We start from the raw sequence: 13,944 nt of genomic DNA, 5'->3' as shown, positions 1-13,944 counted from the left end.
TGGCCCCGTCTTGTGTACCCCTCACCATTGCCGCCGTGTCAGAGGTCATTGTTGCGGCTGTCATGCCAGTCCACCTCACTGAGGGTCCCCCCCCCCTCTGGCCCCTCTGCTTCCCCAGACATGATGCCCGCCTCCTGCGCCTGTTCCCACTCAGTGACGTGACCGAAGCCAGTGGGTGAGTGGGCCAACTAGGTGGTGCCCACTCCCATGCCAGCTGCTCTGAAGAGGATGGCCATAGGAGGCCCAGGAGAGAGTAGAAGAGGTAGAGCTGGATTCACAAGCAGACAAAAGACCCAGGATGGGGAAAAAATCAAGTAGTAAAAGACATGCATGTTTTATAAGGTCTTGGCACTGATTTTCATGGTGCAAATTTATAAAACAGATTTATGTAAAAGACCAGCTTTCAAGGGTGTATGTTTTTGATCAGCCTAAATAAATTTAGTATTACCAGTAATAGTCCTTATAAACAATTGCCAGAGAGTGGAAGAAATAGGGGAGGGACAACTTGTAAGTGGCTGCTACGTTAAAGTGGGGTTTGCTATGTAAGAGATACGCAGATGCTAAGCTGGAAAAAAAAAAAAACAGCCTCTGATTTAAAAATAGAAAACACCAGCTTGAGTGGCATCTACCTTCCTAAGGAAGAATCACCAGATGCTGTGGCCTCGGTGTCTTGGTCTGGTAGCTGCCAACGCACCGGACGCTTCCTACCCTGTACACGTTCGTGACACCTACCTTCCTAAGGAAGAATCACCAGATGCTGTGGCCTCGGTGTCTTGGTCTGGTAGCTGCCAACGCACCAGAATCTTCCTACCCTGTACACGTTCGTTACTTCCTGAGAAGATGCACCTACGGAGTTATTGTCTTTAAAACCAGGCTGTCACTTTTATATGGAAAGCATTTTACATTTGGGACAATAAATCTGAAGTAGAGTATTGTGCGGTTGCTTTTACACCTGATAAAATATCACATTTGTAAAAGTAGTATATATTAATATATTACATCCACCACCCCCCAAAAAAGACCAGGGTTACTGGTCTGAGAGAGTGGTGGAACCCCCCCAAGATGGTGATCCTTAGCGAGGAAGGAGGACAGATACAGGACGCAGAGGGAGGAAGTGGAGGAAGGAGGACAGATTCAGGACACAGAGGGAGGAAGTGGAGGAAGGAGGACAGATTCAGGATGCAGAGGGAGGAAGTGGGAGGAGTGCTGTTTGCTGGTGGGGACTGTAACATCACAACACCGATCTTCTCTGTAAATTTTCACTCACTTCAAAAGAAGTTTTTAAAACGGAAAACAAAAAGCCTGCAGGAATGTGAATAAGCTATGACGTTCGTTACTAAGGTGTTGACATGGTTCATTAATTGTGACAAATGTACCTTTTAATGTAAGACTTCATTCATAGGGGAGATTGGATGTAGGTGTTGGGAGCTTTCTAAACAATCTTTGTAATTTTACCCTAAATCTGAAACTTTTAATTTAAAAAGTTGATCTCAAAAAGTCCTGAGGGGGCAGTGAGGGGGAGCCACCCCCAGCAGAGCCATTGTTCTGCCTTATGGCTGCGGCTGCCACCCCACAGCACCCTGCCAGGACATCCTGAGTAACTTCCCTGGGACACACCTTCCTCGTCCACAAAGTGGGAATGATAGGTCCCCACCTCAGAGAGTTGGGGTAAAGGACATTCCAGCTGAGGGTTCACGAGCGAGCTTGCTGCTTCCCCAAAGGACGCTTCTAATGCTGTTGCTCACTAGGGTGTGCGGGTGTACAAATGCTGGTGCCCGGCTGTCCTGGAGCACACAGCCCGCACTGCTGTCTTGGCCTGGATGTGGCCGGTGAGTCTCCATCGGCAGGTCAGAGGGAACCTTAGCTCTCCCACTTCCTGCCACTTGACCTCAGTTTCCCCATATGTAAGAAGCAGGAGCAGATGTTCCCCCTGTCACTTCTGGCTCTGGGTTCCCTGAAACCCTGCCCATGTTGCCACCACCCCAATTCCTTCCCAGAAGCAACTCGGGGGAACTGGCCGGCTGGCCCACTTTGTGTTTCCGTGTCTGGCACTGACTTGGCCTCATGGCTCTGTGGGTGCCCTGTGTCAGCACTGGAGCTCCGTGAACTCCGGGCTGGGCTGTTTTTCGGGGAAGGGGAGGGCCTGGCTGTCACTGAGAGCATCTGAAGCTGCACCGTGAAGGTAGCAGTCCAGGGGCAAGGGAAGATCAGGCCCAGGCTCATGAGCAGAACTGGAAGGAACAGGCAGGGTTGGCACCCAGCTCCTGCGGTTGTCAGGGGCCATCCTGCTGGCTCCAAGTCACAACGACCCTCGTAGAACAGAACCAGCACTGCCCGGCCCTGTCCCTGCCCCTCAATTGTGGTCATAGTAGAACTCTACTCTGAAAAGCATGCTGTCCATTCCCAGGACTGTCCCTCGGGGCCAGGGCCACCCTAGTCTGACCGCGTCCCTTGACCACACATGACGATACTCTCAGAACCCCCTCCACCCTCCTCAGGACCAGGTATGGGGGGGGGGGTGGGGCCGGGGGGCTAATCTAGGCATCCCCACTTCTGCTTGCTCCTTACCATGCTCCTCCTCATGCTAACCCCTCACACTGCAGAGCGTCCTGACCCTGGCTGAGTCCAGCCCCCAGGGTCTGCAAGGCAGGGGCAGCACTCTTGACCTAAATGTTGTCAAGAGTCTAACTTGATCTTCTCACTAGATTACTGTAAGGACCAGGCCTGGCTTTCTTGCCAGAATTTTCCGTTGATGTCTTGGGAGCAGTAGCTGGAAGGGAGGAGCAGCAGCTCAGCCGGTCCTGGGGAAGACGTGTCTTCTGAGAGGGGACACGTGGGGCTTTGCAGCCTTGGACACAGACTCCACAGCAAGTCCTGCAAACCCGGGGCCTGAGGGGGAGGGGGTGTCCTGGGGCCTGAGAAATGGAGCCCGAGGACCTGTGGGCTGCATGGGGACAGCCCTGTGCTGCTGGACATGACTCCGGGACATAGGTGGCCCACAGGGCCTCAGGAAGTCATATTTTTGTGACAAGCCCCAGATTTGGTGTGGCAGTTTCAGCACTGTCTCAGCTAAGCACACCTCTGAACAGGCTGCCACGCAAGAAATACCCCACTGACATGCCTGTCTCCCCTTTGTCCTCAGGCCCCCACATCTACCCATCTGTCCATCCAGAACGTGGACTGAGAGTCGGCAGCAGAAACCGGTGAGTACGAGCGCTCCCCACACCCTGGGCACACGTGGCGGGCTCAGCTCTGTCTGCCCCCTTCAGCAAAACAGCTCCAGTTGAACATGCCCCTGCTGCAAACTGCCTGTCCACATGCTGGCCCTCCACTTTCCCCTCCCAGTCCTGCTGCCCAGGCCACCCAGCAGTTTTGCTGGCCCGAGGCAGGACGAGACATAGCTCCCGCCTGAGACATACTCCCACTTCCCCGTTGGCGCGGTAGAGAGAGAGATGCAGCGGGATCCTTGTGGATTAAAGAGCAGTGTTGCTGGGTGGGCCACTTGGCTAGTGTATGCCATCACACTTCAGTGTCTTTCCGCAGATTGGTTTTCTCCTACACGGGGTGTTCTTGATTTGGGAGCCCGAAGGGGCTATGGGGAGGGCTGTGCCGAGCCGGATGGCCCTGGCTGAAACAAACAAGGCCTTCTCCAGGCGTCTGCGGAAGGAAGACTGCCCTGAAGGCTAGTTCAGGGTCTGAGCAGGGCCAGCCTGGCTCTGCCATGGTCGGGGTCTCTCCTGGATCCGCCGGCCCTCTGGAAAATCAGGAATGTACAGAAACATTTGGAAACACAGCTCCAGTCCCGGGGGGGTGGGGGCATGTGAGTCCTGGGGCACAAGCCAGTAATTTCCTGACAAAGGCTTGGGTTCCTGCTCCCCTTGCCAAGCCAGAGAAACTGCCCTTCCGGTGGGGCAGGGGCTGGGGTGTGTGTGTGGAGGTGGCATCACTCAGAGGTGGAATGAGCAGTTGCCACCAGGGCATCGGGTATGGGTGAAGCACCCACCACCCCCGTCTGTGGCGGTGGCCCAATCACCTCCTTGGGTACCACTCACTCCTCAGGAGAGGTTAAGGGAGGGTCTGGGACGCGTCCGTGGAAAACGCCATCTGTCGTTATCGTTTGAGCTCATACTCACGAAGCTGTTTTCATCAACGCCCTGAAGACTCCGGTGAGTGCAGGGACGTGAGCACACCGCTGCAAGCCTGTCTGAGTGGACGGCTCTGTGGTTTTGATGGAACGCCATTAGTGCTGAGCAAACGTCACCACCGGTCCTGATTTGGGGCTGGTTTTTGTTTGGTTGTTTTTCTCCCCTGAGTTAAGAGATCAAGGGCAATTTGCGTTTGACGTTTTGCAAGTTTTACGGAATGAACATGTTATGTTCTTTTCCCGAGTGCTGTCTGGTAATCAAATGACCCACGGGCCCTCATGGGAATGAGCTGGCCAGATCGGCCCTAGACCGGCCCTAGCACACAGGGGTCCTCTGGGGACCTGAGACACAGGGCTTGGGAGTTTAGCACAACGGGGCACTGGGCGGGGATTGGGTGGCAAAGGGAGCATGGCCTCCAGCTACATAGCTACCAAGCCACCGGGGCGAGGTCCAGGGTCCCCACACAGGGCATCGCCCACACAGGCCTCAGTGGCACTGTGCTTTGCTCCCAAGGAGAAGAGACAGACCAAGACTGGCACTGACAGTGGCCGTCAGGCCTGCAGGTCACGGGGCTGGTGGTCGGTGCACCCTCTCGATCTGCAGCTCAGAGACTCCGCCTCCTCCCTGCTGGGAACAGATGGAGCAGAAATAGGGGCTGCCCATTTGTCATATGAGGCCTATGCATGAGTGAAAGTGTAGCGAGAGCCTGGAGGAGGACCCCTGTTACAGAGAAGAGACAGGAGGGAGAGACGCCACATCCACAGGCTCTGTGTCCCGGGTCCAAGGCTTCTGACAAGGGGGTCCCAGAGGGAAATGAAGGGGCTGTGGTAGACTGTCCTCCTGACACCGACCACCCTCACTTTCTGATCTAAAGGTGTGTGTGGTGCGTGACTTCCTGACAGTGTCTTGAGATGGTACTTCCCCCGTCAGACCATGCTCCTCCCGGAGGGGCTGTCCCTGAGTCCCAGGCTCCCAGCACTCAGCTAGTGCTCCTTTGCTTGGAAATTGATGTTTGCCAACTCCCATCTTATGGCAGGCACTGGGCTGAGGGCATGGTGGGACCTGTTCCCATAACTCCTCCTGAGGACAAGCTGGAGTGCTCAGCCTCCCCTGCAGGGGAGGAAGCGGAGGTTTGGAAAAGGACGGTTAGTTGACCAAGATCATTCAGCTGGTGTGAAGCAGGGTGTGAGCCCATGCCCGTCTGCGGGGCAGCCTTCTCAGGGGCCATGCATTTCACAGGGCACCGAGCTGGGTGCTAGGTAGGAGCAGAGAGAGGGTGCCCAGTGGGGAAGACGGTGTGCCTGACTTTAAGGGGCTCCCGGAAGGTATGTCCCGGGCACCTCACACCCAGCAGTTCTTCGGGTGCCACTAAAGCTCCAGCAAGAACCAGAAGCTCAAGTCCAGCCATTTCCCACCAAGCCCAGGCACCCACAGCAGGCCGCTCGAGGCTAGAGGAAATCATCCGGCTGCGGAAATGCTCTGGACTGGGAACAATCAACCACTTCGACCTGGGTGAGGAACCGTGGGTTATTTCAACACAGTTAACTCCGAGAAAATGGGCTTCTGAAAGTTTAAAGTCCGTTCCCCTCCCTAGCATCCGCTCTAGAGGCGCCTGATTTTAATACAATTTATAGTCTGTGGTGAAGAGACTCGGGGAAAGCAGGGAGCAGCAGGGAGGCCAAGACATGCACCTTGCAGCAGGCTGGGGGCTCTGCGTCTGAGACTTGGGGCGTCATTGTGGGGTGCTGAGCGAAACTCAGAGGAAACGCAGCAGAACAGCTAGCTGCTAAGCTGGGCCTCGATGCTGGGGAGGGAAGCTCGGGACATTGGGACTCTCGAGGGACATTTGAACACTACCATTCTCTGAGCCTGTGCCTGCGCCCGAACCTGCCACACTCCTAAGCATCCTTCAAAGCCCAGCTCATGGAGCCCATCGGCCCAAAGGCCTTTTTCTTGACCCTTTCTCATGGTCTCTTCCCCATGTCAGTGTCTATACGGATCCATTTGCCACCAGAGAGCTCATGAACGAGCAGGATCCACAAACCAAGGGGAAATTGGGGGTTGACTGTGCTCAGTGTAGGACTGGCAGGTGGTCAGGTCCTAAGGAGAGGCCGGGAGCTCCATGAACCCAGTCTGCTGTGGGGTCTGGGGGGCAGAGGGCAGTGCAGGTGGAGTGGAGACAAGGTGGGCTTCCTGGAGGAGGCTGAAATTGAAGGATGTGTGAGAATGTGGATATTAGGCGATGGGCCAGCGTGGGCTTTAAGGGACAGGGAGGCACGTGTTCTTGGTAAAGGATCCACAGGGCCTGTGCAGCAGCGCCGAAGCACCGGACACATGGGTGCCTGTGTCTCTGGATGGCAGGCAGAGAGAGGGGAGCCTGATGGGAGGAGAGGCCCAGGGGGTGTCAGGAGGATGTTGGGTCTGGTCCTAAGACAGGGGTCCTCAAACTTTTTAAATGGGGCCAGTTCCCTGTCCCTCAGACCCGTTGGAGGGCCGGACTATAGTTTAAAAAAAAAAAACTATGAACAAATTCCTATGCACCCTGCACAGATCTTATTTTGAAGTAAAAAAAAAAAAAAAAACAGGGAAAAAACACCCAGCGGGCTGGAAAAATGTTCCTTTGGCAGGCCACATGTGGCCCGCGGGCCATAGTTTGAGGACCCCTGTCATTAGATATCAGGAAACCACTGGAAGGCTGGCCCGAGGGGAGGAGGAGGACAAGAGGCCTCTAGGGAGATAGATGCCATTGTTAGGGCACCATGGACCCTGGGGTGGCTGTGGGCTGGCGAGGGGGGTTTTGTGTGCTGGCAAGGGCAGAGAGGGGCCACTCACACTGATCACCGATGCTTGGGATGTCCCTGCCACCTCTCCCTAAGCCTCGGACTGTGCTCAGACAGTCAACCTCCAACCCTTGACTGTTCTGCCCCATGACACTGGCCGCTCAGCCTGTACAAGGGGGCTGTTGCGGGGGGGGGGGGGGGCAGCGGATGTGACGTCTGCCCTTGATGTCTGGAGATGTGAAGAAGTCACCTGGCCAAGGTCTGGGGTCAGGGCTGGAATCTCGGAGTTGCTGTGGAGCAGCTGATGGTGGACTCTTCCCCGTGACGCATCCCACAACCGGCCTCTGCCTCTTGCGCCGATTCTGTGAACTGTCTTCTCTCGGCACTTTGCCCGGGAGGCTGACAGGTCGGCCATGATTGCTCGAGCCTGGCTCTGGGCTTCTTCCCTGCATGCCTGGGTTGCCCTGTCCAGTACATGTTGGCACGGCGGCATCCAGTGGCTGCGGTCTTACCCCTGCCCCCAGAGAAGCTCGCAGCTACAGGGGCGGGAGTAAAAGCATTCCCCCCATCCTGCAGAGAATAAAGCCGCGGCTCGGCTCTCAGAGAGAGGCTGCCACTTTCCCCAGGTCCCACCGCGGGGGCTCCAGACCCCACAGATCTTTCTCTGCTGTCTTGACGCCTCCCATCCCTCCATCCCACCCAAGCTGGTGACTAGCCAGTGGGCTCTGAGCAGGTGTGGCGGGTGGGCGCCCATCCGGTGACATTGTTGGAGGCCAGGTTGCACGTACACACACACACACAGAGAGAGAGAGAGAGAGAGAGAGAGAGAGAGAGAGAGAGAGAGAGAGAGAGAGAGAGAGAGACTGTCCTAAGATGTTTGTGCGATGTTTCAGAGGAAACTGCTTATTTTTATGAAAAGCACCCCATAGTTCGTTATGAGAGCAGGAGGAGGCTTTCTACTCCCACGAAGAGATTCAGACTCGGACACTCACACGGGCGGGTCTGCCCTGTCCTCTAGGCTTGTGATGCATCTCCCAGGTGGCCCATGCTACCTTCCTGAAGCCCGGCTTCCCATGTGTTGAGTTTATCCTGGCCCGGCCGGCCCCCCAATGGCCCTGCTGCCCCTTCCTTCTCTGCTCTGCTCGGTGAGCCCCCGCCTTGCTCCTCAAGCACTGCTCAGCCACAACAGACAGGGCGTCGCAGTCTCTGAGGCCGACGGTTGTTGCTCAGGTCGTCAGCTCTAGGTCCTCAAAGATGCCCACTTTACAGACAAGGCCTGCTGCACGTGCAGCTTTGACACGCACTCCCGTGAAAGAACAGGCAGGTGCAAGCGTTGGATCGTCCAGTACCAGAGCCCTTGGAGGACCTTCCTCAGCCATGGGGGGCCGAGGCCCAGCCCAGCCCCTCAGTAGCATGTTTGCATCTGCAGGGCTTGCCGCCCAGGCCCTGACCAATGGTCTTCCTGGGACACCACTCTTGTGACCCTGTGTCTTCTCACACAGGTTTGGAGAGCTCCCAGTCAGCTAGGTGTGCCGGCAGCTTGTAGGAAGGAAGTAGCAGGACTGGCCAGTGCCAGGAGCACCTCAGGCAGCCAGAGCCGCGGGCCCAGGTGGGAGCAGCTGCAGCTTCTGGAGCAGCTGCTTCTGTCTGCCTCCCCTGCTGGCAGCCTGGGTAGCGCTTTAGGTAGCCCCACGCCCCATGGACCCCTTTAGCCCCTTGTCCTGGAGCCTCGGCTGGGGGAAGCCCACTGCTCTGGTGGGAACTTGCCAGAGACGCTCTCAGGGCCAGTGTCGGCTTCAGGTGCCATTGGCTCACGGAGGTTGGGAAGGAGCCACCTGCCAGGGGCTTGTTGAAGAACAGAACAGAGAGGCTGCTGATGTCTGGGCTGCAGGAACCGGTGAGACCAAAAAAGGAAATGGCTCAAGAGCTGGCGATTCTGTGACTGGCAGCCGGACGTGACCACGCCAACATGGTGCCGGGGTTCTGGGAAGGAAGGCTGCTGCTGGCAAGTGCCCATGGTGGAGCTGGCACAGGGCTTCCCTGAAGGACCTTGCTTCTTCCCTGACTCTCTGCCAGATGTTATGAAGGGTTTTGTACATGCCAGCTCCCAGCAAGGCACCCAGGGTGGGGTTGGGGTGGGGGTCAAGGAGGGTAACATAGGGCCTCCATCCAGAAATGCCCCAGGTGTCCCCAGGGCTGGTTGCTTAAGTGACTGTGGTGCCGTGTAATGAGTCCTGGGACAGGGTCCCCTGGGGAGGAAGGGCCAGCTGGGCTTCTGTGTGCTACAGAGGTTTTTTAGGGGAGAGGTCAGTTGAGTTGGATCTTGAGGGGTGAATAGGAGTTCTCTAGGGAACAAAAGGCGGGCAGAAAGTGGTCTGGACAGACACCCTGAAGCAGCACATGGCGGCACATGTGGGCAGACTCTGCCTATCCAGGGGACAGGAAGGATTGTGGGATCACAGTGAGGGCAACCTGCTGTGCCACCGCAGGGAGAGGTGCGACATGGTCATGCTACCATTTAGAATGCTCCAGGGCCTGCCCTGGCGACAGGGGGACTGGATCCCAGGTGAGAGAGCTGCACCTGGAGGCAGGGGCTTCAGACCAAAGCCGCGAGGGTGGGGAGGTGGAGAGCCAGACAGCAGGACTCTTCTCTGCGCTTTCGTAAGCGGGCGTGGTGAACGGTCAGCTGCAACAGAAGAGAGGCCCCTGGGGTGACTTGGAAGTGGACCGGGTCATGGCGGGGGCTCAGTGTGCAGAGGAGTCACTCAGCGAGAAGGGGTGCATGGAGGGGAGGTGTCGGGAGGATGATGGAATATGAGCCAGAATCTGGACGTGACTAGCCCAGGCAGGACCCTCCACCCTTTTGCCAGCAGGCTACCTGGTGAACAAACACCTGGAGGCAGGGTCAACACCGAGGTGAGCACCCACTCCCAGTGTCTCCGCGGCGGCCCAGTGAACATGCGGTGCCAGCAGTCGGCCGCGTCCTGCCGGGTCCTCTCTGCGTGGCGAACGGCTGTGGGTGCGAACATGAGACATGGGAGGGATACGGGAGACTTTCCATGGAGCAAGTGTGCGGGTGACTGACTTGAAGTTCCACGGAGCGAGTCAGCAGGCGGGCTGACTTGAAGTTGGACATTCAAGCTGGCTTTGTTCCTGGATGGGTGCCAGGAGACCCTGGCTAGGGCGGGGCCATGAGAGAAGCTGACTAGCTGAGCATGAACTTGACCCGCCTGTGTCCCCTTCCCAGGAGTTAGGGAGTTGCTTAGCTTGAGAGGAAACCGGGGTTAGCAGGAAAAGGTTTCTATAAGATGAGAGGGTCTGGTGCTGGAGGCCTGGGCGTGGCCAGCTCCGTGTGGGTCCCCAGGTCAGGGTCCACTGGGCCCAAAGGAACCCCCCTCCAGAGGCACAGCCAGTGTGTAACCACAATGCCACCACAGCTCCAAGAGCCAGAGGTACAGTCTCCACAGCGCTCAGACCCCCGAGCTCTGTGAGGGAAGCTGGCAGTGTGGGGCGGTGGGACTCATGGCCAGCTGTAAGGCGTGTGATGATGCTGGAGATGAAGGACTGCTGGCCAGGAGGGAAGGGGCCCAGGGCCTCCCAGCCTGCTGGGTTTTCAAGAGAAGCCAGAAGCCTGGGTCTTTATGAGTTTGAAACCCTGCATCAGCCCATGAGAAGCTAAATAAAGTCTACGGAGGGGCTGCCAGATGCCAGCCTCTGAGTGGGAGCCTCACAGTGGGGCAGGTGCCCACAGAACTGACATCACAGTGAGGCCAGCGCCTGGTATACAGGTGGCCCCAATCCATGCTCCTTCTACAGCTAAGTGAGGGGCCAAGGCTTGTCATTGTTATCCAGTGTCGCCACACAGGAAGGCCACAGTTGGGTGACCATCAGGGGACAGAAATGTATTTTTTCAGAGTTCAGGATGCCGCAGGTCCCAGTGCAGGCCATGGCCCTGGGGGAGATGCTTCCTGACCTAGTTCAGCTTCTAGCTTGGTAGGCCCTGGGTGTCATGGATGGGGCTGTGTCTGCCATCAGTATGTGTACCCCTGGCTGAGCCCCTAAGGGCTGCCAGTCAAGCAGTGACATCATGTGGTGGTTATGGAGGGGTGTGATCAGCCCTGATCTGTGTCTGGGAATTTGAGGCTGGGTGTGTGTGTTACCCCCTTGCTCAGGTCACAGTCCCGACCTGATGACAGGGGCATCTTCTTGGAGTCTGGCTCACATGATGTTGAATCTTACAAGAGATCAAAGGAGAGCAGAACGAGCAGATAAGGAGACCCCCAGTCTGTTTAGAGCCACTCTGCTCTGACATGACATGACTATCCCAGCAAGAGAGACCTCTCACCATCACGGGGTTGGTGCAGCTCACGGCCACCCACTGGGACCGAATAGAAGTGCCCCTGTGGGTTCCTGAGACGGTCACTCTTTACAGGAGTAGAAAGCCCTGTCTTTCTTTCTCCCTGGAGTGACCAATGGTGGTTTTAAGCTGCCGACCTTGAAGCTAGCTGCCGGACTCGTAACCACTGTGCACCAGGAGGGCTCCGTCAGCATGGCCAGAGAGAACCCCCATTCCCAAGTGTGTTCCTACTGATTGGCACTCAGGCCCCATTTCGATACATTCAGGTGGGCACAATTCAGCGCGGGGCTTGGTCTTGAGGTTTGGGGAGACTGTGAGGCTGGGGCAGAGGGGTGGAGTGTTAGGTGTGTTACAACCATCACTCCACCTGCTGGGTGAAGGTAGGAGGTGGGCCGGGGTGGGGGGGGCTGGAGGCAGGCGGAGGCTCAGGGTTCCAGGTGCTAGACTGTGGTTAAAGGGTGCTGATGGGGTGAGAGGAGAGAAGGGGTTAAGAGGCATGGGGATGGGTGGGAGGAGGGACAATGAGCTTGGCTGAGGCCATGCCAAGTGTAGATATCCATGAAACACCAGATAAAAAAAATGTTACTTGGTGAAGCCTGCAGCCCGCTCCCAGGACAAGGTGGACGGGGGACACGGAAGTCTCCCATGCCCAGATCTGCCTTCTCCCCAGGGCACCAAAGACCTGTTCTCTTTGTGGTTCCTCTGTGGTCCGTGAGTTGAGAGATCTTTCCTCTTCTTTCCATTTTCTTTAGTGGAGAGTTTGTTTCTAGAAAGGCCGAGGTTTAGATGGAGGAATGTGGGCTGTTCCCGAAAGACCCGTGACCTTGGCTCAGTCACCTTCCCCAGTCCCTGTCCCACATTGAGACAGCTGGGGCAGGGGAGAGGTCAGAGCATGGGGTTATCCGGGCCACCTGGTCGGCACCTCATGAAACCTCCCGCGGAGGAGCCAAGCCTGAGCTCTGGACTCCCACCTGCTCTGGGGAGAAGCCGAGGATTTGCTCAGCAGATTGATGGTTTCACAGCCTCCTTAGGAGAGCGGGCTCTCGGCAACAGCATTTGCATTCCAACAATGAGTGTACAAATTATAAATGGCTCCTTATCTATTTTTAAAGCCGTTTTAAGGCTCCTCGTGGCTGTCAAGGGTGTCACCGAACTTACCAAGGACATCCACCACAAGGCAGCAATTCTGCTCAAGAGCATCTGCTAGATGCTCGGGGCGGGGGGTGGTGAGGGGGGAGGAGGGGTTGCTGAGCCTCCTGGAGGCATGGGCTCAGCCGGGCCTCACGGTGCCACCAGGGTGGGCCAGTTGTGGGCTTGTTGAGACTCTGGCCCCACTCAACCTCGCCTGGGAGGGCCCAGTCAGGACTGGGGTCCAGAGCTGGCTGCAAACCCAGGGTTCCAAGCTCCTCCCAGCAGCTCCTCCCTCGCCCAAGGTGCCATCCCCAGGCAGAGCAGGGATGTCCTGAGCTGCGGCTCAAGGGGAGGAGGGGAGAGGGCACAGAGGAGAGAGAGAAGTACCTGGAGACCTGTTGCTACGGAGTGGATTCCAACTCACCGTGGTCTGTGCGACAGCGCCAGATGCCTCAAAGGGTTTCCAGGGCTATAAGCTGGCAAGGAGCAGTCTGCCTCACCTTGCTCCCTCCACGCGGCACTTGGTTTCAAACCAGCGACCTTTCCCTGAGAAGCTGAGCTCCTAACCACCATCGGCCAGGGATCCTTGAAGGAAATGCAATGGCCTTAGAAATGGATGGGGAGGAAGACGAGGTGGGGGTGGGGTGCCGGGGTGGCCGCTCTCCCTCCCTGGACCTCAGTTTTGCCCATCTGCAAGCAGTGGCGTTTTAGTTTGCCAAGAAGCTTCTTCCCAGCTTTAGGCTTTGTAGCCTAGCCTCACCCTTCCCGTGGCTGTATCCATAAGCCATTTAGTCGACTCGAGTCTGCTCACCGTGTCACTTGGCTGCATTGTTTTCCATTTCTACAACTAAAATGTACAGGGCAACTTCAGCTGGCTGTCCTGTCTCCTGTCATCTGTAGAAGCTAGCCACGGAAACAAGACAGAGACATCAAAAGCCCTAACGCTGCTGCGCTTTCTCTGGAGCCAACGCTCAGAGGACTGCGGTCTCTAGGCTGTCGGGCATGCAGGGGTCCCAGGTGCACCGGGGGTCTGAGAGGCACAGGAGGTCTAGACAGGGCCTTCCTCCTCAAGATTACTATGGTTGTTACTGCTGCTGTCGCCGCCGCAGCCTGCCCCGCCCATGGTGACCACATGCACAGTGAGGACACAGCTGTCCGGTTCTGCACTGTCCCTGTGAGACATCAAACTGCTGTGAGCCTTCGGGCTGTCATTGGATGGTTTCAAAGGTAGACTGCCAGGCCTTTCTGCCTAGTCCACATCTGTCCGGACGCCCAGCCAGCTCTGCATCCCAGCCCTCATAAGCCTGCACTGGCATGAGCACACAGGAGCTTCATGCTGGGAGGGGACCCTTGGGCCCCACATGGAGGGGGAGGTGTGTCTATGGAGCCACCAGAGAGACCAAGAGCAGCCATCAAAGGTGCCAGGCCTGTTTCCAGGCTAATGCCCAGCCTCCTCTGGTCACGTTCTGGACCAGAGTCAGGACCAGAAGCCGTCTTGTAGCCTTTCCAGGATGGTGGCTGGAGTCTGGGG

This window comes from Tenrec ecaudatus, chromosome 5 (genome assembly GCF_050624435.1).
Source record: "Tenrec ecaudatus isolate mTenEca1 chromosome 5, mTenEca1.hap1, whole genome shotgun sequence".
Classification (NCBI taxonomy): Eukaryota; Metazoa; Chordata; class Mammalia; order Afrosoricida; family Tenrecidae; genus Tenrec; species Tenrec ecaudatus.
Note: the sequence above shows the minus strand (reverse complement) of the source record.